General features: G+C 48.3%; 2 long non-coding RNA genes across 2 annotated transcripts in view; both read left to right on the top strand.

Moving 5' to 3' along the window:
- The window catches only part of LOC132381843 (uncharacterized), a 34303-nt gene extending 28211 nt beyond the window's left edge, over nt 1-6092 (top strand). The window contains exons 4-5 of the long non-coding RNA XR_009508131.1: nt 5177-5223; nt 6058-6092. This is a non-coding gene — a long non-coding RNA (uncharacterized LOC132381843). The remainder of the gene's footprint in view (nt 1-5176; nt 5224-6057) is intronic.
- Nucleotides 6093-14739: 8647 nt separating this feature from the next.
- Nucleotides 14740-19885, top strand: LOC132381844 (uncharacterized). The gene is made up of 3 exons (XR_009508132.1): nt 14740-14792; nt 18555-18612; nt 19848-19885. It is a non-coding gene; the product is annotated as an uncharacterized LOC132381844 (long non-coding RNA).
- The last annotated feature ends 2554 nt before the right edge of the window (nt 19886-22439 follow it).

Raw genomic sequence — 22439 nt, 5'->3', positions numbered from 1 at the left:
CTGCCCACACTGTATCCTCTCCCTCCCCACCCCCAGACGGTCCCTCCCCCTCTACGCATACTGTCCTTTTCCCCTCTCCTGTACCCACACTATCCCCTCCTCTTCCCAACACACTGTCTTCTCCCCCTCCCTACTGCCCCTTGCCTTCCCCTCTCCCCACACTGACCTATAACACCATTAGATATAGGAGCAGAAGTGGGTCATTCGGCCCATTGCGTCTGTTCTGCCATTCACTCATGGGCTGATCCAATTCTTCTAGTCATCCCCACTCCTCTACCTTCTCCCCATACCCTTTGATGCCCTGGCTACTCAAGAACCCCTCCCCACACTGTACCCTCACTCTTCATTATCACCACAGTTCCCTCCCCCTCCCCTCTCCCCACATTGTCCCTCCCTACTTCTCCTTTCCCCTCAATATCCCATCTCACTCTCCTCTCCTCTTTCTGACCTCACTCTCCCCTCTCCACACAGTCCCCTCCCCCTCCCTTTGCAGCACCCTGTTCCCTCCACCTCCACTCCCCTCCCCGCCGTCCCCTTCCCTTCCCCACTCTGCCCACTTTCCCAATACTGTCCGTTTCCTCTTCCCCACGCTGTTCTCTCCACCTCCCTACCCAGTATTTTCCCTTCACCCCTCACTGTCCCCTCTCCCCACACTATCTCCTCCCCCTCCACTCTGCCCACAACATCCCCTCCTCCCCCTCCTCTTTTACCACGCTGTCCCCTCTTCTCAACATCCCCACACTGTCAACAATCCCTGCCCTCTCCTCACACTATAGTGTCCCCCCTCCCTACACTGACCCCACCCCTTCTTACTCCCCATACTGTCCCCTTCCTATCCCCTCTTCCCACAGTCCCCTTCCCCTCCCCCCTCCTTACACTGACCCCACCTCCCCCCACTCCCACACTTCCCTCCCACCCTCTCCCTTCCCCCACCCCTCTCAGACTTGTCCCCACTTGTTCCTTCTCCTCACACTGTTCCCTCCCCTCTGCTCACACGGTCCCCTCTTCTCCTCTCTCCCCACGCTGTCCGTGCCCCCTCTTCTGTCCCTGTTTTGTCCCTTCCCCCTCCCCTCTCCCCACACTGTCCTATCCCCCTCCCCTTCCCACTCTGTCCTCTCTCATTCACCCTGCCCCTCCCTACATTGTCCTCTACCGTCCCCTCTCCACAAAGTCCTTTCCTCCTCCCCTCCGCACACTGTCCTCTCCCCCTCCTCTCTCCACACACTGTTCCCTCCCCCCCCATCTGCACACTGTCCCCTCCCTTCCCCCTCCCCACACTGTTCCCTCCCCCCATCTGCACACTGTACCCTTCCTCCCCTCTCCCTTTACTGTCCCGTTTCCCCGTTCCACACTGTCCCATCCCCTACCTCTTCCATCACTGTCTCATCCCCCTCCCCTCTACCCCCTTCTGTCTCTTGCCCCCTCCCCCTTCTCTCACTGTCCCCTCTTCTATTCTCACACAGTCCCCCCTCTCCTCCCTCCCATTAACTTAATCTTGCCAAGCAGAAGAAGGAGTAGAGCTGGGAAGAAGCAGAGAACTGTCAAATTGATATGTGTAATTCCAGAGACATACTGTCTAGGTGAGAGGTTGTATTTTCAAAGGAGACATGAGACATAGAGTTGTAGGTGTGCAGGATGCACTGCCTGGGGTGATGGTCGAGGCAGACACATTCGGGATGTTTAAAAGACTTTTAGATAGGCACATGATTGTGAGCAAAATGGAAAGGTAGCTGGATTATGTCTGCAGAGGGGATTAGTTCGTTTGGCCATTTGATTGCTGATTTAATTGGATCGGCACAACAACCACCATCCGGCAGTGCATTCCAGGTATTCGTCTGTGTAATTCAACCTCCTTCTGACATCTCCCCTCCACTTTCCTCCGCCACCTTAATGGTGTTTGCCCTGGCTGCCCTGGGGAAAGAAGGCACTGGCTGTCCACTCTGTCAGTCCTCCTTCGTTCCAGCCCGTTTGACCTTTCCACTTCAGATATGATCTCTAATCCAGGCAGCATTCTGGTCAAGCTTCTCTGCACCTCTCTACAGATTTCACATCCATCCTGTAATTCCACAACCAGAACTGAATATAATATTGCATGTGTGATATAACCAGAGTTTTATGGAGCTGCACTCTTAAACTCAATCTCCGGATTTATGAAAGCCATCACACCATATGCCTTCTTACCACCCAGTCAATTTTGAGGGATCTATAGACGTGGCCTCCACGACCCTTTACCTCCTCACTGCTAAGAATCCTGCCATTCATTTTTATTACTGACATATGTTATGAATTTTTTTTAACTGCAATGCTACAGTGCGAGACAGAAAAGTTGCTTCAGGTTATAAAAATAAACAGCTGGCTGCTCAGCTCAGGCAGGATATCCCAGTTGGAGAGAAGGGAATGGGGCAATACTGGGGCTGCAAGGGTTAAACTAAGGAGTCTGGGTGCATAGTGCAGGCTTTCATTCTTTTGAGCTTAAGCAGATCAAGAGGTTTAAAACAATTGAAGAATTCAGAAATGGAGACTCAGAAACTGTACTTGATGGAAATATATAAAATTATGAGGGACATTATTAGTGTAGATCAGGGCATCCCAGTCTGGGATCCATAGACCCTCGATTAACGACAGGCATCCGTGGCATTAAAAAGTTGGGATCCCCTGGTGTAGACAAATCTGTTTCCCTAGGCTAGCAATTTCTAATATTCGGTGTAAAGGGGAAAGTTTAAAGGAGATTTTATGAGGCAGTTTTTTTTACATGGGGAGTGCTGGTGCCTGGAATTGGCAGCTGGGGAGGTGGTAGAAACAGATAAAACAACAAAGTTTAGAGGCATGTTTACAGGTGCTTGGAATGGGGAGATAACAATGTATTCACCCCCCAGGTGAATGCTTTATTGTTTTACAACATTGAAACACAGTGGATTTAATTTGGCTTTTCTGACACTGATCAACAGGAAAAGGCACTTTTGTGTCAAAGTGAAGAGAGCTCTACAAAGTGATAGACATTGATCATAAATTATAGAACACAAAGTAATTGATTGCTTAAGTATTCACCACCCCCCCTTTAATATGACACACCAAATCATCACTGGTGCAGCCAGTTGGTTTTAGAAGTTACTTAATTAGTTAAATTGAGCAAACATGAGGAAATCTGCAGATGCTGGAAATTCAAGCAACACACACAAAATGCTGGTGGAACACAGCAGGCCAAGCAGCATCTATAGGGAGAAGCGCTGTCGACGTTTCGGGCCGAGACCCTTTGTCAAGACTAACTGAAAGAAAAGATAGTAAGAGATTGGAAAGTAGGGGGGGGGGGAATGCGAAATGATAGGAGAAGACCGGAGGGGCTGGGGTGAAGCTGAGAGCTGAAAAGGTGATTGGCGAAAAGGATACAGAGCTGGAGAAGGGAAAGGATCATGGGACAGGAGGCCTAGGGAGAAAGAAAGGGGGAAGGGAGCACCAGAGGAAGATGGAGAACAGGCAAGGAGCGATTGTGAGAGGGGCAGAGAGAGAAAAAAAGGAGGGGGAAAAGTAAGTAAATAAATAAATAAGGGATATATGCTGCCTGGCCTGCTGCATTCCACCAGCATTTTGTGTGTGTTAGTTAAATTGAGATCTGTTTTTGGAGACCTCTGTACAGTCAAGGTGTTTCAATTGATTGTTGTAAAAATACACCTGTATCTGGAAGGTCCATCTGCTAATGTGTCAGTATCCTGGCAAAAACTACACCATGAAGACAAAAGAACACTCCAAGCAGCACTGCAAAAAAATTGCTGAAAAGCACAAGCCAGGAAATGGATACAAATCCATTTCCAAGTCACTGAATATCCCTTGGAATACAGTTAAGTCAATCATCAAGAAATGGAAAAATATGACTAGAGCTGGCCATCCTCAAATATTGAGTGACATGCAAGAAGAGGACTGGTGAGGGAGGCCACAAAGAGACCTATGGCAACTCTGGAGGAGTTACAAGCTTCAGTGGCTGAGATGGGAGAGACTGTGCATACAACTGTTGCCTGGGTGCTTCACCAGTCACAGGTTTGTGGGGGAGTGGCAAAGAGAAAGCCACTGTTGAAAAAAATCTCATGAACTCTCAGCTAGAGTTTGTCAAAAGGCAGTTGGGAGACTGAAGTCAGTTGGAAGAAGGTTCTATGGTCTGATGAAATCAAAATTGAGCTTTTTGGCACATTAGACTTAAGTGCTATGTTTGGCGTAAGCTAAACACAGCTCATCTTCAAGAATGCATCCTCCCTACCGTGAAGCTTGGTGGTGGCTGCATCATGCTGTGAGGATGCTTCACTGGTGTAGGCCCTGGAAGGTTTGTGAAGGTAGAGGGTAAAATGAGTGACAGGGAAGTTCCAGAGAGAAACCTGATGCAGTCTGCAAGAGAACTGCAACTTGGGTGAAGATCTGTTTTCCAGCAAGACAATGACTCTAAAAATAAAGCCAAAGCTTAAAAACAACAAAGTTCATGTCCTGGAGTGGCCAAATCAGAGTCTAGACCTCAATCCAATTGAGAATTTGTGGCTGGACTTGAAACGGGCAGTGCACTTACGATTCCCATGCAATCTGACAGAGCTTGAGTAGTTTTGTAAAGAAGAATGAGGAAAAACTGCAGTGTCCAGATGTGGAAAGCTGATAGAAACCCATCCACACAGACTCAAAGCTGTAATTGCTGCCAAAGGTGCATCTACTAAGTACTAACTTGAAGGGGTGAATAGTTATGCAATCAATTATTTTGTGTTTTATATTTGTAATTAATTTTGATCATTTTGTAGAGATCTGTTTTTACTTTGACATGAAAGAAGCTAAATTAAATCAGTGTAAAAAAAAGCCAAATTAAATCCACTGTGATTCAATACTGTAAAACTTCAGGCGGGGGAGGGGTAATACTTAGTATAGGCACTGTATGGACCATCTGCAGGCAGATGGGATTGGTTAAAGTCAGTAAGGTCAACACACACATGGCGAACTGAAGGGCCTGTGTTCTGTTACCATCAGTGTGATCTGTGCAACCAGGACGTCTCTGCTTCCTGCCCTCTCCCCAGAGCAAACCAGAGTTAATTTGTTCAGATAATTTGAAAGATGAGGTGGTGATGTTGAAAGAGGCAGGGCTGAGGTTCTTTGCGTCAAGCCTCCAGCCTCCATACCTCTCTTTACTAAATGCCTTCTCCCCCTGCAGGTCCACGACACCGCGACCTATCGCCATCACTCCTCCCTCCAGCAGGGGTAAGTGAATTACACCTGGGAGTGCTCCCTCTGTTCTCCAGAGGTCTGAGGTCTGTTCACCACTTTCCTCCGATAGGTCACTGGAGAGGGGAGGAAATGCGAGAGATCCCACAGCAATAGCGTATGGCTTGTCCACAGGCCAAGGAATCTTGGACTTAGTCAACCCTCTCACCTGGGTGAAGGCAGAAAGATACCGAGCTGGGAGTCCTGCTGACAGGCACAGGAGGGGCTGAATGGTCTCCTCCTTGTTTCCATGTGATAGGTCTGATCACCGAGTCTCCCTCTGAGCCAGCTGCCTTCAGGGGGCAGGAGTCTGGGTGGAAAGAGAAGGGCAGTTGAAGCTATCTGTCTGTCTTTTTGTCAGTGGGTCTTCATTCCCCAGACCCTCCCCCAGTGGGTGGGATCTAATACCCCAGACCCCCCCCCCCAACCAAAAGGAAAGAACTGCCCAACCCCCCCCCCCTCCATTCCCCACATTGGGTGGATCTTATACTCCAGATCCCATGGGTGACTTATGGAGGGCAGAACCGCTCCCCCTGCCATGTAACTCCCAAAGTAGGTGGGATCTAATATCTGAAAACCCCTCTTTGACTGACAGGATATAACTACTCTCTGTCTATATCGCCCACAATGCGTGGGATCTCATACCCCAAACCCCAAACCCCATCCGTGACTGACAGTGGGCAAGAACTAGCCTGGGTTGAGTGACCCTGGAGATCCCAGTGGGGAGGGGTAGGTGGGAGCCATGTGTCTGGTTGGGATCAGGATGGGTGGGGGGAATTGATGCTGATAAGAATGTCCTGTTGCTGACATGAATCTTGTCTTCCACACCAGTCACACCCAAGCGAACACCACAGGGCATCATCAACGCCAGCAGGTACATGAAGTGGGCAGCGTGGAAGGGAGGGGTGTGCGTTCCGGTCTGTGTACAGCCAGATCTCCAGGGCTCAGGTTCGCGAGATGCCTCTTGCCAGTGTTGCGGGGTGGAGGGTGGGGTGGGGTGGGGTGATGTATGGTGGTAAAGCAGGCGTCCACGGTCAGGTGTAGAGGGATTTCCAAATCTTTCAGGCTAACAGTTTGGTAGGGCAGTCTGTGGGAGGTTGTAGAAATGGGAAGTGGGATGGTGAGAGGTATGTTATGCTGTTAGGGCATGAATATCAACAGGGGAGCACTTGTCCCCACTCCTACGTCCCAGTCACTGTCTGTTTCTATCTGAATATCTCTCTCTCTCTCTCTCTCTCTTTCCCCCTCTCCTCCCTTTCCCTCCCTCTCTCCCTTCCTCCCTCCCTCCCTCTCTCTCTCCCTCCCTCCCTCCTCCCTTCTCTCCCTCCCCCCCTCTCTCTCTCCCCCCTCTCTCCCCCCCTCTCTCTCTCTCACTCTCTCTCATTCTCTCTCTTATACTCTTTTTTTCTCACAACCCGATCTCTCCTCCCTCTTGCCCTCTCACCCTGGCCTCCCTCCTTCCAATTTCTGTTAACCCAAATTCTCTCTCCTTTCATCATTGGCCTCTCTCTCTCTCTTTCTGCCCCTCGTCAACCTGTCCTCTCTCCTACTCCTTCCTCCCTTACCCCCTTTCCTCTCCCTTCACCTTCCACCTTCTCCCTTCTCATTCCTCTCTCTGCCTTTCCTCATCTCCACTCCCCTTCCTTCCCTCTCCCCTTCTCTCCCTCCATCAGCCTCTCTTCCCTTCCTGCAGGAACCCTCCAGCCCACACAGATTGGTGGCAACACAGGCAGAGGGGGAATGGAGGTGATAGTGGTCTTAGTGCGAGGAGCTGAGCTCACCAAAAGGGACGTGGTTTGAGGGACTGGGGGACTCCTGCCTACTGGATGAGGCTGAGAAAGGCCGACACCCTCCCACAGCAGAACTGATAGCACAGATTGGGCAGAGAGGAGTCAAGGGTGTTGGCAGCCTCCCTGTGAGGTTGGGATCAGCAAAGAGCTGGGTTTGTGGGGGCACAGGTGGTGGGAGAATAAAGGTGGTACTCAGCACACTGCCCACCTTCCCTCCTGACCTAATGTTAAGCAGCAGCTCTCCTTCCTGCTGCTGGTGTCCGTGACTGCAGGCAGAATGCAAGAGGGACCCTGGAGGTCCAGATGGGTACGGGGATGGAGGCAGAGCTCAGAAAGTTGTGCTGCACGTCCACCAGAAGCGTTTCTTCTGTAGATCCCTGTGTAAAGATAAAGGGGTGGTCCATCTAGAAGGGAAAAATGGGGTGGAGTGAGTGTTTGGAACTCTCTTCCTCAGAAGATCTCTGTCTGGAGGTCGGCATCAAAACAGCTTCCATTAGGATGAACCCTCTCAAGGCATTACAGACCCTGATGGTGTTCTTGGTAGGACATTGAAAACCTGTGCCAACCAACTGGTGGGTGTGTGCAAGGACATCTTCAATATCTCACCTGCTTCAAAAGTGCGACAATCATACCAGCAGCCAAGAGGAGCAGGGTGAGCTGCCTCAATGACTGTTACCCAGTTGCACTCACATCTATTGGGATGAAGGCTGGTCTGGTCATGGCAAGAATCAGCTCCTCCCTAAGTGAGGATTTGGATCCACTGCAATTTGCCTGTTGACACAATAAGTCTACAGGGATGCAGCCTCACTGACTTGAACCATGTAGACAGTAGCGGTATTTGCATCAGGCTGCTGATGGTCGATTAGAGCTCAATGTTCAACACCATCACCCCCTCAGTACTGTTCAACAAGCTCCAAAACCTGTGCCTCTGCACCTCCCTCTGTAACTGGATGCTCGCCTTGCCCAGTCAATACAATCGGAATTTTATGCTCATGATAAAATAAGCCACAGTCAGCATGATTTCCTCAAGGGAAAATTTTGCCTGCCAAATATTTTGGAATTCTTTGAAGAAATAGCAAGTGGGATAGAAAAGGAGAATTGCTTGATGTGTGCTTGGAATTTCAGAAGGCCTTTACACATGAGGCTCTTTAACAAGCTACGAGCCCATGGTATTACAGGAAATAATCTAGCATGGATAAAGTAGTGGCTGATTGGCAGGAGGCAAAGAGTGGGAATAAAGGAAGCCTTTACTGGCTGGCTGCCGTAGCTAGTGGTGTTCCACAGGGGTCTGTGTTGGGACCAGTTCTTTTTATATGTCAATGATTTGGATGATGGAAATTAATGACTGTGTTGCAAAGTTTGCAGACGATATGAAGCAAGGTGGAGAGGCAGGTGGTTTTGAGGAAGTAGAGAAGCTACAGAAGGGTAGACGGGTTAGAAGAATGGGCAAAGAAATGGCAGTTGAAATGCAGTGTGGGGATGTGGATTGTCATGTATTTGGTAGAAGAAATTAAAGGGTTGACTTTTCTAAATGGAGAGAAAATACAAAAAACTGAGATACAAAGGGACTTGGGAATCCTTGTGAAGGATTCCCTAAAGGTTAATTTGCAGGTTGATTGAGTCTGTGGTGAGGAAGGCAAATGCGATGTTAATATTTGTTTCAAGAGGACTAGAATATAAAAGCAAGGATGTAACGTTGAGACTTTATACAGCACTGGTGGGGCCTCACTTGGAGTGTTGTGAGCAGGTTTGGGCCCCTTATCTTAGAATGAATGTGCTGAAACTGGAGAGGATTCAAAGAGGGTTCACGAAATTCTAGTATTGCAGGATTGAATGGCTTGTCATATGAAGAGCATTTGATGGCTCTGGGCCTGTCTTCACTCAAAAGAATGAAGGGTGACCTAATTGAGACCTGTCAAATGGTGAAAGGCCTTGATAGGGTGGATGTAGAGAGGATGTTTCCTATGGTGGGAGAGTCTAAAACTAGAGGACACATCCTCAGAATAGAGAGGCGTCCTTTTAGAATGGAATTGAGGAATTTCTTTAGCCAGAGGGTGCTGAATCTGTGAAATTCTTCGCCACACTCAGCTGTGGAGACCGTCTTTATATATATATTTTTAAGGCAGAGGTTGATAGATTCTTGATTGGTCAGGGCATGCAAGGGTACAGGGAGATGACAGGAGATTGGGACTGAGAGGAAAATTAGATCAGCTGTGATGAAATGGCAGAGCAGACGTGATGGGCCAAATAGCGTGAATGTGCTCCTATATGTTATGACCTTCTGGGGATAACATCTCTTCCTCACTGGCAATCAATACTGGCACACCTCAAAAATATGTGCTTAGCCCACTGCTCTACTCTCTCTACACCCATCATTTGTGTGTCTAGGAACAGCTCAAGCACCATCTATAAATTTGCCGGTGATTCAACTACTGTTGGCAGAATTTCAGATGGTTATGAGGAGGTGTACAGAAGTGACACAAAGCAGCTGGTTGAGTAATGGAAAAACATTGATCTTGCACTCAGTGTCAGTAAGACTAAGGAATTGATTGTGGGTTTTAGGAAGGGGAAGTTGAAGGAACACATACGGAGGGATCAGCAGTGGAAAGGATGAGCAGTTTCAGGCTTCTGAGTGCAGACATCTCTGAAACTATCCTGGACCTAACATATTGATGCAATTTCAAAGAAGGCATGGCAGCAGTTATATTTCATTGGGAATTGGAGGAGACTTGGTATGTCATCAAAAACTCTTGAAAATATCTACGGATGTACTGTGATTGTTTGCATCACCTCTGGATGATGGAGGGACCGCTGCACAGGATTGGAAAAAGCCTCAGAAAGTTGCATACTGAGCCAGCTCCAGTATAGGCACAAGCTTCCTCAACATCGAAGACATCTTCAAAAGGCAATGCCTCAAAAAGGCAGCACTGTCACGAAGGACCCCCATCATTCAGGACATACCCCCTTCTCATTGCTACCCTCAAGGAGGTACAGGAACTTGAAGACATACACTCAATGTTTTAGGAACAGCTTCTCCATCGCTATCAGATTTCTGAATGGACAAAGAACCCATTACACTACCTCTCTTTTTTTGCTCATTTTGCATTACAAATGTAATTATTTTTATATACTGTATATATTTCTTATTATAATTAGTTTTTAATGATGTGTTGTAACGTACTGCTGCTGCAAAGCAATATATTTCACAGCATATGCCAGTGATAGTGAACTTGGTTCTGGTTTGATACAAAGGGTGGTGGGAACAGAGCCTGCGGACGTCTGTCACAGGTAGGTAGACTGTGGAGTCATCAAACTTGGATATAGGCCCTTTGGCCTGGGTCTGCACCAACCATCAAGCACCCATTTCCCTGCACTGATCCCACTTTAATTCTCTCATGTTCCCAGCACCTCAACTCACTGATCCCATTCCCATCAACTCCCCCAGAATCCGCCACACACACACACACACACGATGGACAACTCATTTCTTGAGAAGGATCTGGAGCTGCCAGTGGAAATGCATAGGTCAAAGGAAGAACATAAACCCACACATAGCCAGGATTGAATGTTTAAGCTGTGAGGCATGATGAGTCTTCCTTTTCTTGGGAACAGAGGGTGGAACTTTTCCCCCTCCGATCCCTGCTGATTGCCAAAGGGGGATGAAGGCGTGGGGGTATGGTGAAGGACAGGGAGGGAACGAGAGAAACCCACCAGTTGCAGGAAAAACATGCACACACAGAGACGGTGCTAGTGGCGGGGCTTTATCCTGGGTCACTGGAGCTGTGACTAGCACCACTCTGCTGTTCTTCGTACAGCAGGGGCGGATGTCATGAAACATCACTGGAGTGGGAACGTGGGGATGAAAGTACGACCAGATCAGCCACAACCTCATTAAGTGGCATAACAGTTTTGAGAGGCCTCTTGCTGATCCAGCTACATAATCCAGGGGCCAGCCAGTGATCCTTGCCCAGCAGCCTTCATTATAGAAGAGGAATGCGCAGCACTAATCTACCGTGGGATTCACCGTGGCATGGCTGCTTGGATTGGGAATTGATTTGGAATCAGATTTATTATTACTGACATGAGATATTCTACAGCTGCTGAAAATCCAAAGCAATACAGGCAGCATCTGTGGAGGAGAATAAACAGTCAAACAGTTGATGTTTCGGGCAGAGACTCACTTCGACTGTTTATTCTCCTGCATAGTTGATACCTGACCTGCTGAGTTCCACCTGCATTATCACTGACACATGTTGAGAAGTTCGTTGTTTTTCAGCAACAGTGCAAAACATAAAATTTCTTGTCAGTTACAAAGTAAGTAGAGTAAAGATGAATAACAAGGTAGCATTCATGGGCCATTCAGAAATCTGGGGGAGGAGGGGGAAAAGCGGATCCTAAAACATCGAGAGCTGCAGCTCAATGACCTTCATCTGGTCAGGGAAAGAGAAGAGGTGATAGAGAGGAGCTATAGGCCAGCAGTCACACTGGGGCCTCGGGAGATAGATAAGTGGGTAACAATCAGGAGAGGGAAGGGCAAGGGTTAGATATTAAAGAGTACCCCGTGGCTGTTCCCCCTTAACAATAAGTACTCCTGTTTGAGTACTGTTGGGGGGGGGGGGTAGAACAGCCTACCTGGAGGAAGCAACAGTGGCCACGCCTCTGGCACAGAGTCTGGCACTGTAGCTCAGAAGAGTAGGGAAAGGAAGGCAGTAGTAATAGGGGATTCTATAGTTAGGGGGTCAGACAGGCGATTCTGTGGACACGGGAAAGAAACACGGATGATTGTTTACCTCCCAGGTGCCAGGGTCTGGGATGTTTCTGATCTCGTCCACAATATCCTGAAGTGGGAAGGTGAACAGATGCTGAAAATCCAAAGCAACACAGGCAGCATCTGTGGAGGAGAATAAACAGTCAAACAGTTGATGTTTTGGGCAGAGACTGACTTCGACTGTTTATTCTCCTGCATAGTTGATACCTGACCTGCTGAGTTCCACCTGCATTATCACTGACACATGTTGAGAAGTTCATTGTTTTTCAGCAACAGTGCAAAACATAAAATTTCTTGTCAGTTACAAAGTAAGTAGAGTAAAGATGAATAACAAGGTAGCATTCATGGGCCATTCAGAAATCTGGGGGAGGAGGGGGAAAAGCGGATCCTAAAACATCGAGAGCTGCAGCTCAATGACCTTCATCTGGTCAGGGAAAGAGAAGAGGTGATAGAGAGGAGCTATAGGCCAGCAGTCACACTGGGGCCTCGGGAGATAGATAAGTGGGTAACAATCAGGAGAGGGAAGGGCAAGGGTTAGATATTAAAGAGTACCCCGTGGCTGTTCCCCCTTAACAATAAGTACTCCTGTTTGAGTACTGTTGGGGGGGGGGGGTAGAACAGCCTACCTGGAGGAAGCAACAGTGGCCACGCCTCTGGCACAGAGTCTGGCACTGTAGCTCAGAAGAGTAGGGAAAGGAAGGCAGCAGTAATAGGGGATTCTATAGTTAGGGGGTCAGACAGGCGATTCTGTGGACACGGGAAAGAAACACGGATGATTGTTTACCTCCCAGGTGCCAGGGTCTGGGATGTTTCTGATCTCGTCCACAATATCCTGAAGTGGGAAGGTGAACAGATGCTGAAAATCCAAAGCAACACAGGCAGCATCTGTGGAGGAGAATAAACAGTCAAACAGTTGATGTTTTGGGCAGAGACTGACTTCGACTGTTTATTCTCCTGCATAGTTGATACCTGACCTGCTGAGTTCCACCTGCATGTGGGAACAGTGGGAAGGTTGTGGTACATATTGGTACCAACGACATAGGTAGGAAAAAGGAGGAGGTCCTGAAAACAGACTACAGGGAGTTAGGAAGGAAGTTGAGAAGCAGGACCTCTAAAGGTAGTACTGTCAGGATTACTGACTGTGCCACACAACAGTGAACATAGGAAAAGAGTGAGGTGGAGGATAAATGAATCCATGGGTGACTAATTTCCTGGCAGGGAGGTAGAGCAGTGCATGTAGTGTATATCAATTTCAGCAGGCATTATATAAAGTACCCCATGAAAGGTTTATTGAGAAAGTAAGGAGGCATGAAATCCAGGGGGACCTTGCTTTGTGGATCCAGAATTGGCTTGCTCGCAGAAGGCAAAAAATGATTGTAGATGCTGCATGGAAGTTGGTGAGCAGTGATGTGCTTCAGGGAACTGTTCTGGGACCCCTTCATGATTTTTATAAATGACCTGGATGAGGAAGTGGAGGGATGGGATAGTAAGTTTGCTGATGACACAAAGGTTGGGGGTGTTGTGGCTAGTGTGGAGGGCTGTCAGAGGTTACAGCGGCACATAGATAGGATGCAAAACTGGGCTGAGAAGTGGCAGATGGAGTTCAATCTGGATAAGTGTGAAGTGGTTCATTTTGGTAGGTCAGATATGATGGCAGAATATAGTATTAATGGTAAGACTCTTGACAGTGTGGAGGATCAGAGGGATCTTGGGGTCCTAGTCCATAGGGCACTCAAAGCTGCTATGCAGGTTGACTGTATGGTTAACAAGGCATACGGTGCATTGGCCTTCATCAACTGTGAGATTGAGCTTAAGAGCTGAGAGGTAATATTGCAGCTGTATAGGACCCTGGTCAGACCCCACTTGGAGTACTGTGCTCAATTTTGGTCGCCTCAGTACAGGAAGGATGTGGAAACCATAGAAAGGGTGCAGAGGAGATTTACAAGAATGTTGCCTGGATTGGGGAGTATGCCTTATGAGAATAGGTTGAGTGAACTCAACCTTTTCTCCTTGGAGTGACGGAGGATGAGAGGTGACCTGATAGAGGTGTACAAGATAATGTGAGGCATTGATCGTGTGGATAGTCAGAGGCTTTTTCCCATGACTGAAATGGCTAACACAAGAGGACACAGTTTCAAGGTGCTGGGGAGTAGGTACAGAGGAGGTGTCGGGTAAGTTTTTACGCAGAGAGTGGTGAGTGTGTGGAATGGGCTGCCAGCGACAGTAGTGGAGGTGGATACGATAGGGTCTTTTAAGAGACTCCTGGATAGGTATGTGGAGCTTAGAAAAATAGAGGGTTATGGGTAACCCTAGGTAATTTATAAATTGTTTGGCACAGCATTGTGGGCCGAAGGGCCTGTATTGTGCTGTAGTTTTTCTGTGTTTCTAAATGGCACAGAGCCCTCAGACATCGGCAATCGGAGCGGGCCTCAGCCTAACTTCAGCACAGAGTCAAATTAATGTCATGGAGTGGAGAGCGGAACCAGTCCAACCCTCAGCACAGGTCCGGATGCCCTGCCTTTTCAATCCGTCTGGCCCATCGAGTTGGAGAAATGAGCCCTCCATGCGTCAAGCAGCATCAGTGAAGGTAAAACGATGGTTTGAGTCCAAATTCTGCATTAGGACACTGTTCTGACCTTTCCTTCTGGACAAAGTTTCCCCATTTAGTATTCTACTAAATCATTATCTGGGCGATGAATATTAGCTGCCTCAGAATTCTGGGAATAATTCTCCACTGGCATTAAAACAGTGTTTTAGGACACTGTTTAATTAGGTCATGTCTAAATGCACACCAGATTGAGGTGGAGTGAGATACAGCAGGAAGCATTCATGGGGACTGTAGAGACAGATTTCCTGAGAGTATACACTGAAGTGGACTTGCTAACATCTGGGGTAATGTTGGAAAAAATTCAACAGATTTAAGTTTCTCCATGACTTTTTCAATTTCCAGATCTGAGTTAATATCACAAGTGACTGGGAGCAGCGTTTCAAGGTCTGGAGGGCTGGTGGTAAGTAGGTACCATCCCTTCTGGTCCCTGTCTTTGTGCAATGTGACCTCACCCTACTTTGATTCCTGTCTCTGTGACCTATTTGTCCTCTGGTCTCTGACCCTGTATAGTGTGACCTCACCCTCCTCTGGTCTTTGACCCTGTATAGTGTGACCTCACCCTCCTCTGGTATCTGACCCTGTATAGTGTGACCTCACCCTCCTCTGGTCTGTGACTCTGTATAGTGTGACCTCACCCTCTGGTATCTGACCCTGTATAGTGTGACCTCATCCTCTGGTATCTGACCCTGTGTAGTGTGACCTCACCCTCTGGTATCTGACCCTGTATAGTGTGACCTCACCCTCCACTGGTCTGTGACCCTGTATAGTGTGACCTCTCCCTCTTCTGGTCTGTGACCCTGTGTAGTGTGACCTCACCCTCCACTGGTCTGTGACCCTGTATAGTGTGACCTCTCCCTCTTCTGGTCTGTGACCCTGTGTAGTGTGACCTCTCCCTCTTCTGATCTGTGACCCTTTGAAGTGTGACCTCACCCTCCACTGGTCTGTGACCCTGTGTAGTGTGACCTCTCCCTCTTCTGGTCTGTGACCCTTTGAAGTGTGACCTCACCCTCCACTGGTATCTGACCCTGTATAGTGTGACCTCACCCTCCACTGGTCTGTGACCCTGTATAGTGTGACCTCTCCCTCCTCTGGTCTGTGACCCTGTATAGTGTGACCTCACCCTCCACTGGTCTGTGACCCTGTATAGTGTGACCTCTCCCTCTTCTGGTCTGTGACCCTTTGAAGTGTGACCTCACCCTCCACTGGTCTGTGATCCTGTATAGTGTGACCTCTCCCTCTGGTATCTGACCCTGTATAGTGTGACCTCACCCTCTGGTCTGTGACCCTGTGTAGTGTGACCTCCTATTCTGGTCTGTGACCCTGTATAGTGTGACCTCACCCTCCACTGGTCAGTGACTCTGTCTAGTGTGACCTCACCCTCTGGTCCATGACCCTTTGTAGTTTGACCTCTCCCTCCTCTGGTCCATAACCCTATTTAGTTTGACCTCTCCCTCTGGTATCTGACCCTGTGTAGTGTGACTTCACCCTTTGGTCATTGCCCATCCCTTCCTCCCTCTTAATATTATCAAATGAAGTCCTCCAGGTTTTACGGAAAGTGAGGCATGGTTGACAGATTTGCTCTAATTCCCGGCAGGTGAGGCACCATCAATGGAAGGAAATAGACAGTTGACATGATGAATAGTTGGGGCCCTTCACTCTATCCTGAAACATTAACTATCCATTTCCTTCCTTAAATAACATCTGACCATCTGAGTTCCTCCAGCATTCGATTGATTGTTCGGGTATGCAGCATGTGTATTTGGCTTTGCCTCTGTGGATTGAGAGATGGCTGCTTTTTAGCGATGGAATTAGAGGGTCCTTTTCAGGCTAGAAAGAGGTACCAGTAGGACCAGAGGGATCAGTGCACTATTGACTTCAATGAGCTGGAGCGACAGTGTCAGGGTCACACACCATAAGCAACAGCAATCAAAAGGGTGATCACCATCAGCACAGAGAGAAAGACAGTAAATGGCCAGGGGGTCCCAACCTGGCATCCACAGACCCCTTGCTTAATGGTAATGGTCCCTGGCATAAAAAAAGGTTGGGAATGCCTTGTCTAGGTGCATGAGCTGGTAGGAATGTCCAACAAGCACTTAAGGCAAACAGTAACCTCACTCTCTCTCTCTCTCTCTCTCTCTCTCTCTCCCCTGCAACAGAGGTGCACAGTCTGGTTTTGGGAGGAGGGTTTTCCTGCTAAGAGATTCTAAATAGTTTGAGCCTGTGTTCCTTGATGTTTCAAAGATTGAAGGGCAGCCTTATTCAAAGCTGATGATAGGAAGCTGGTTCAAGGTTGATTCTCCAACTGGAGGCCTGTGACTAGTGGTGAGCTGTCTGTTACTCAATCATTACGTGAATGATTTGGATGTGAGTGTTTGCAGCCTCTTTTGATCCAGCGCATTGAAGCCCTCCTTACCACCGTGCCTTACTGCAGGAGAGGAGATTGTGTATTTGATTGCTGCTGCCCACTTGGCCTCAGCTGAAGCCCCTGTGCTCCCCTCCCTAACTCACGCCCCTCATACCTGGATGGTACCACCCTCGACCAGGCCATTCGCAGATCCCACTAGAGCGGTAGGTGGGTGGAGGAGGGAGGAAGGTGGGGGGGGACCCACCATCTGGTGGGCGGCCTGCTGTTGTTTGCAGCTTGCCTGCCTGCTCTGTCAGATGGGGTGGGGGGGGGGGGCAGCCCAGGGAGGCTGTGTGTGACTGATGGTTCCAGATGCTCTCCTGAGCAATCATTCTCCTCGGGAGACCTGGTGAGCAAGGACAAAAAGGAGTCACAGCGTCATACAGAAGCAAGCTCTTCATCCCAAACCATCTAAACTGACACACGAGTGAATCTGCAGATGCTGGAGATAAATAAAAACACAAAATGCTGGCAGAACTCAGCAGGCCAGACAGTATCTAAGGGAAGAGGTAGTGACGATGTTTCAGGTCGAAAACATTCATCAGGAGTCCAAACTGACGTTTTTTGCTCATCTTCAGTGATCCTACTTGCCAGCATTTGGGCTTCTACACCTTGCCTTTTCAAGTGTCTGTAAAATTACTGTTCAGACGTAGAACAGGGCATTCCTAAGTAATGTATAAAACAACCATCAGAACTCACTTGATACGGTAACCATGCCTCCACAAAACTATAATAAATATCATTAAAGTCAAGTTCACTGTCATCTGCACAAGTGCATGTATGCATAAGTTGGATGAGAAAAGCTTCCTTGCAGCAGCGTTACCGTGGCTGCAGATAATCAGATGCACAGTATTCATAAGGAAAAACACAAGTTAAATATACACAAACTTTACAAAACAGAACGGTACAAAAACAGGTCCTCTGCAGTGCAAGTGGGTTTGGCGGTGTTAATTTGGTCCAGCAGATTCCTACAGATGTATGGTAGAGAGCATTCTGACTGGTATGGAGGCTCCAAGATTCAGGATCACAGCAGCTGCAGAGTGCTGAAAGCTCAGTCACCTCTCTCGTGGGCACATGCCTCTCCACTATCGAGGACACCTTTAAGAGACAGTGCCTCAAAAAGGCAGCATCCATAATTAAGGACCCTCACCATCAGGGACGTGCCTGCTTCTCGTTACTACCATCAGAGAGCAGGCACAGGAGCCTGAAGACCCACACTCAACGTTTCGGGAACAGCTCCTTGCCCTCCTGCATCAGTTTTCTGAACAGCCTGTGAACCCACGAACACTGCTTCACTATTCTGCTCTTTGCACAATTTAATTGTTCATATGAGCACTCTGTAGGGAAGTCCACCTACTGGAGAGGGAGGGTCTGGCTGTGGGGAGGAAGCTCCTCAGATATTGTATCTAATATAAAACCCCAGTGTGCCACTTATGTGTCAGCAGTCCTAAAAAAGTATGGAAAGCATTGACCATGTATGTGATGAATGGAAGTTCATAAATAATTTTTATTATGAATAAAATTTATTTCGTTTAATTAAGAAAATACTTCTTTTATGTCTTGCACTGTACCGCTGTTGTAAAATGACAAATTTCACAAGGTATGTCGGTGATGATAAATCTCAATCTGTTAGACTGAAGTAGTGTAGCATTGTTTAGGTTGGTTCAAAAGCTGATTCCCTTTGAACCCTCTTCCTCTCACCAAAATAAGCCAAAGGTGATTTGATGATGGTGTAAGCTTGTTCTCTGTTGCCTGCAGGCATCCAGGGGGAGCTCAGTGGCCTCAGGGAGGAGCACACCTCGGGATATCATCATGAGTGAGTAGGACTCCCGCTGAGAGAGTGCTGGAGGGGAGGGCCAGGTTGAGGCGGGGCGTAGTTACCTGATGTGTGAGGTTGGATCTAGGGAGAGGCTGGGTGGGCAAACCAAGGGGAAAGGGGTGGGATGGGGGGGTGAGAGGTCCTAAAGGAAAGGATGTGCTGATGGGGTGGGTGGGTGCAGGATGCACAGAAAAGGGCAGCAGGACTCTGATGGAGCAGGGGAGTTGCCAGGGAAAAGGGAGAAGGTAAGAGGCACAAGGAGAGAGGGTTTCTAGATGATTGGGGAGGAGGAAAGTGGGGCAGGACACGGGGAAGGAGAGGTGATGTGGGGAGTGTGGGAGGTAGTTGGAGGTACCAAGGGATGGGCTGGAGGGGGAGTAACTGAGTTCAGAGGGAGAGGCACTGTGTGAGGTCAGGCTGACTGAAGTCTACCTGAGCACACTGTGAGCCACACTGATCCGATCTTCATCATTTTGAATAGCCCACGGTCCCCAGTATGAAAACAAAACCATAGGTGCAGTTGGGCTATGCCGACCAAGATGCCCATCTAAATTGGTCTCATCCCTTTAAACCTTTCCTATTGACGTGCCTCTCCCAATATTTTAAAATCTTATTATTATACCCACATCAGTCACTATCTCTGGTAGATTGTGCCGTATACTGTATGTACCACTCTACATGTGAAGAAGTTGTTCCTCAGGTCTTCTTCAAGTATTTCTCTTCTAACTTAAACCTGTGCCCTCCAGTTTTTGATGCTCTTCCCCTTGGGGAAAAAATTGTGTGCATTCACCCTATCTGTGATCCTTATGATTTTAGACATCTCCCTGCGATGACTCCTCGGTGTCAGATGTTCCGAGGAACGAAGCCCTGTTCTGCCCAACCTCTCCCCTATAACTCCAGTTCGCAAGTCACTGCAAAATTCTGGTAAATCCTCAACATCAGCTGGTGTGGCCTTGCTCCTCTTCTGGAAAGTTGCCTCCACCCCATGCCTGTGATCTCTATGTTGTGGGCAGTGACAGGAACTCCTTTAAGCCTTTAGGAGTTTGTGTGTGCGTGAGTCCATCCGTCCAGTGAGACCAGTTCCTTTACCTGCAATCAGATAGTGCTGCAGGCAAGTTTGGAAACCTTGGGCTGTGCAGTTTGTGGAGCTGCTGCTGCTCCTGGCGTTGTGACCTACTGAGATTTGATAGTGTCTGTCTTTCCTAGCAGTAACAAATTCCTTTTCATTTCAGATTCACCTTCTACAGAGTCTGGAGACAGTTTATTGTACAGGTAATGACAGAGCCTCTGACTTGGTCCCTGACTACCTTCCTCTTCACTAACTCTCAGACTCACTGCTACTATCTCTGCCTCACCTTCCCCCTTTCTCTCTGCCTCACCTCCCCTCTCTCTCTACCTCACCTCCACCCTCTTTGCCTCTCCTACGCCTTTCTCTGACTCGCCTCCCCCTGTTTCTGCATAACTTTCCCCCCTCCCTATACCTCAACTCCCCCACTCACTGCCTTACCTCCTCTGCCTTACCTTCCCCCGCTCTCTGCCTCACCTCCCCTTCTCTGTGTCTCAACAGCCCCACTCGCTGACTCAACCTCTCTGTCTGCTTCACCTCCCCCCTCTCTGCCTCACTTCCTCCCTCTCTCTGCCTCACTTTCCCTCTCTATATTGCTCACCTTCCCCTCTCTCTGCCTCACCTATCCCTTCCGTCCAAGCAGGCAACTACAACAGCTGAGGGGAAGAATCCCGACCAATGCTGTTCCCCTTGGTGCTGATCCTGAAGAGGATTATGAAGCAGCTGGGACAACCCCTTGTGTTTGAGAAATGGAGCAAGACAGTGTTGCACCACAGCTCCAGGGATCCCATTTCGATCTTGGCCTCCAGTGTGTTCAGTTTGCACCTTGCCCCTGTGTCCGTGGGGTTCCCCCTTATTTGCTTTGGTTTTATAGAAACATACAAAATTATAAAACAGGTATATAAGATTGAGGCAAGACAGTTGTTCCTTTGAAAGGTGAGTCTAGAACTAGGGGACATAGCCTCAAGATCCAGGTGAATGGTTTTAGTATAAAAATGAGGAAAAACTGCTTTTCCCGGAGACTAGGGTATCGGTGAAGTTCTCTGCACAGAGAGGCAGTAGAGTCTGCCTCATTAAATGTATTTAATAAAGAGTTTCAAGTAGCAGAGGAATAAAGGGGAGAAGGCAGGTTGGTGGGGCTGAATCTATGACCAGATAGTCATGATATTATTTAATGGTGGTGCAGGCTGGACAGGCCAGATGGCCAGCACATGTCCTATATCTTATGTTCCTGTGTCACTCCTGGGTGAAGGTAGGGGATCACAGTGCCGCAAATACAGCCCCAGTCTGGACTCTAAGTGCTAGACGGGTTTCAGGGGGAAGCAGGTATGCTATGCCATGTCAATAAAGGTCACCACTTACCCGACCTTATAGATTCATCCAGCATACAGGCAGGCCCCTCAGCCCACTGTCCATGTGAGCCGTCTGTACTGATCCCATTTCATTGCCTTTATGTGTCCATCAACTCCCACCAGACTCTGCCCCTCACTCACACTGCGGAGACTGATTAACCTACCTCTCTGGGTTGTCAGAGGAAACCAGGCCCCCTAGAGAAACACACGAGGTCACAGGGAGAACGTGCAAACTGCACACAAATGTCAGCACTAAATCTAGGTTTCCGGAGGTGTTGGACAGCAGCTCTGCCTACTGTTCTACCACATCACATATGATGTCAAAGTTTAACTTATAAACAAATTACTGAGAAAAACCCACTGATCTCAAATACTTACTCCATTCCTTCTTTCACAGATTCTGTCTATAAGTTGAATATTTACAGCACTTTTATTTCAGCGCATCGCAGTTCTTTATTCCTGTTAATCTTTATCCATCCATCCTCTTCCGGCCCTTCAAGCCGTGCCACCCAGCAATCCCAAGTTTAATTCTAGCCTGATCACAGGACAGTGTTAGGGTTAGGAGGAAACCGTCTTTTGGAGAAAACCAGAGCACACGGAAGAAACCCACACAGTCACAGGGAGAACGTGCAAATTCCTTACAGGCAGCAGCAGGAATTGAACCCGGTCACTGGTACTATAAAGCGTTGTGCTAACCACTACGCTACTGTGCCGTCCAAGGGGTCTGTACCTCTTCAGCCGTCATTCAGCAGATTTCTTAACAGTCCGTCAGCACTGCCTTGTTATTCCCTTTCGTGAAATATTTTTAAATTTATGTCATTTGTAGATTTTTATGTCTTTGTGCTGCACAACTGTTGCAAAACACCAAATTTCATGTTGTATGGCAGTGATAATCTGAAATGTACACCTTCAAAGAATGGGGCTTCCTTTCTTCTACCATCAATGTGGCTCTTACCTGCATTGCCTCCGTTTCCCAGACATTTGCCCTCACCCTATCTTCCCGCTGCTGTAACAGGGATACAGTTCTTTTTGTCCTTACCAAACACCCCACAGCATCCACACCCAGCGCATCATTCTCTGCAGCTTCCGCCATCTTCCACTAAACACCTTTTTCCTCTCTCCTGCCCCCCCCCCCACTCTCTGCTTTCTGCAGGGATGGTGGTCTTCATGACTGCCTTGTCCACTTATCCTTCCCCAATGATCTCCCTCCTGGCACTTAACCCTACAAGCAGAACAAGTGGTACACCTACCCCTAGACCTCTTCCCTCACCACCCTTCAAGGCCCCAAACACTCCTTTCCGGTCAGGTGACACTTCACCTGTAAGTCTCTTGGTGTCATGTACTGTATCCGGTGCTGTCAGTACGTCCTCCTCAACGTCACTGAGACACAATGTAGATTAGAGGAC

Source organism: Hypanus sabinus, chromosome 26 (genome assembly GCF_030144855.1).
Source record: "Hypanus sabinus isolate sHypSab1 chromosome 26, sHypSab1.hap1, whole genome shotgun sequence".
NCBI lineage: Eukaryota > Metazoa > Chordata > Chondrichthyes > Myliobatiformes > Dasyatidae > Hypanus > Hypanus sabinus.
This window is presented reverse-complemented; position numbering and strand designations above follow the sequence as displayed.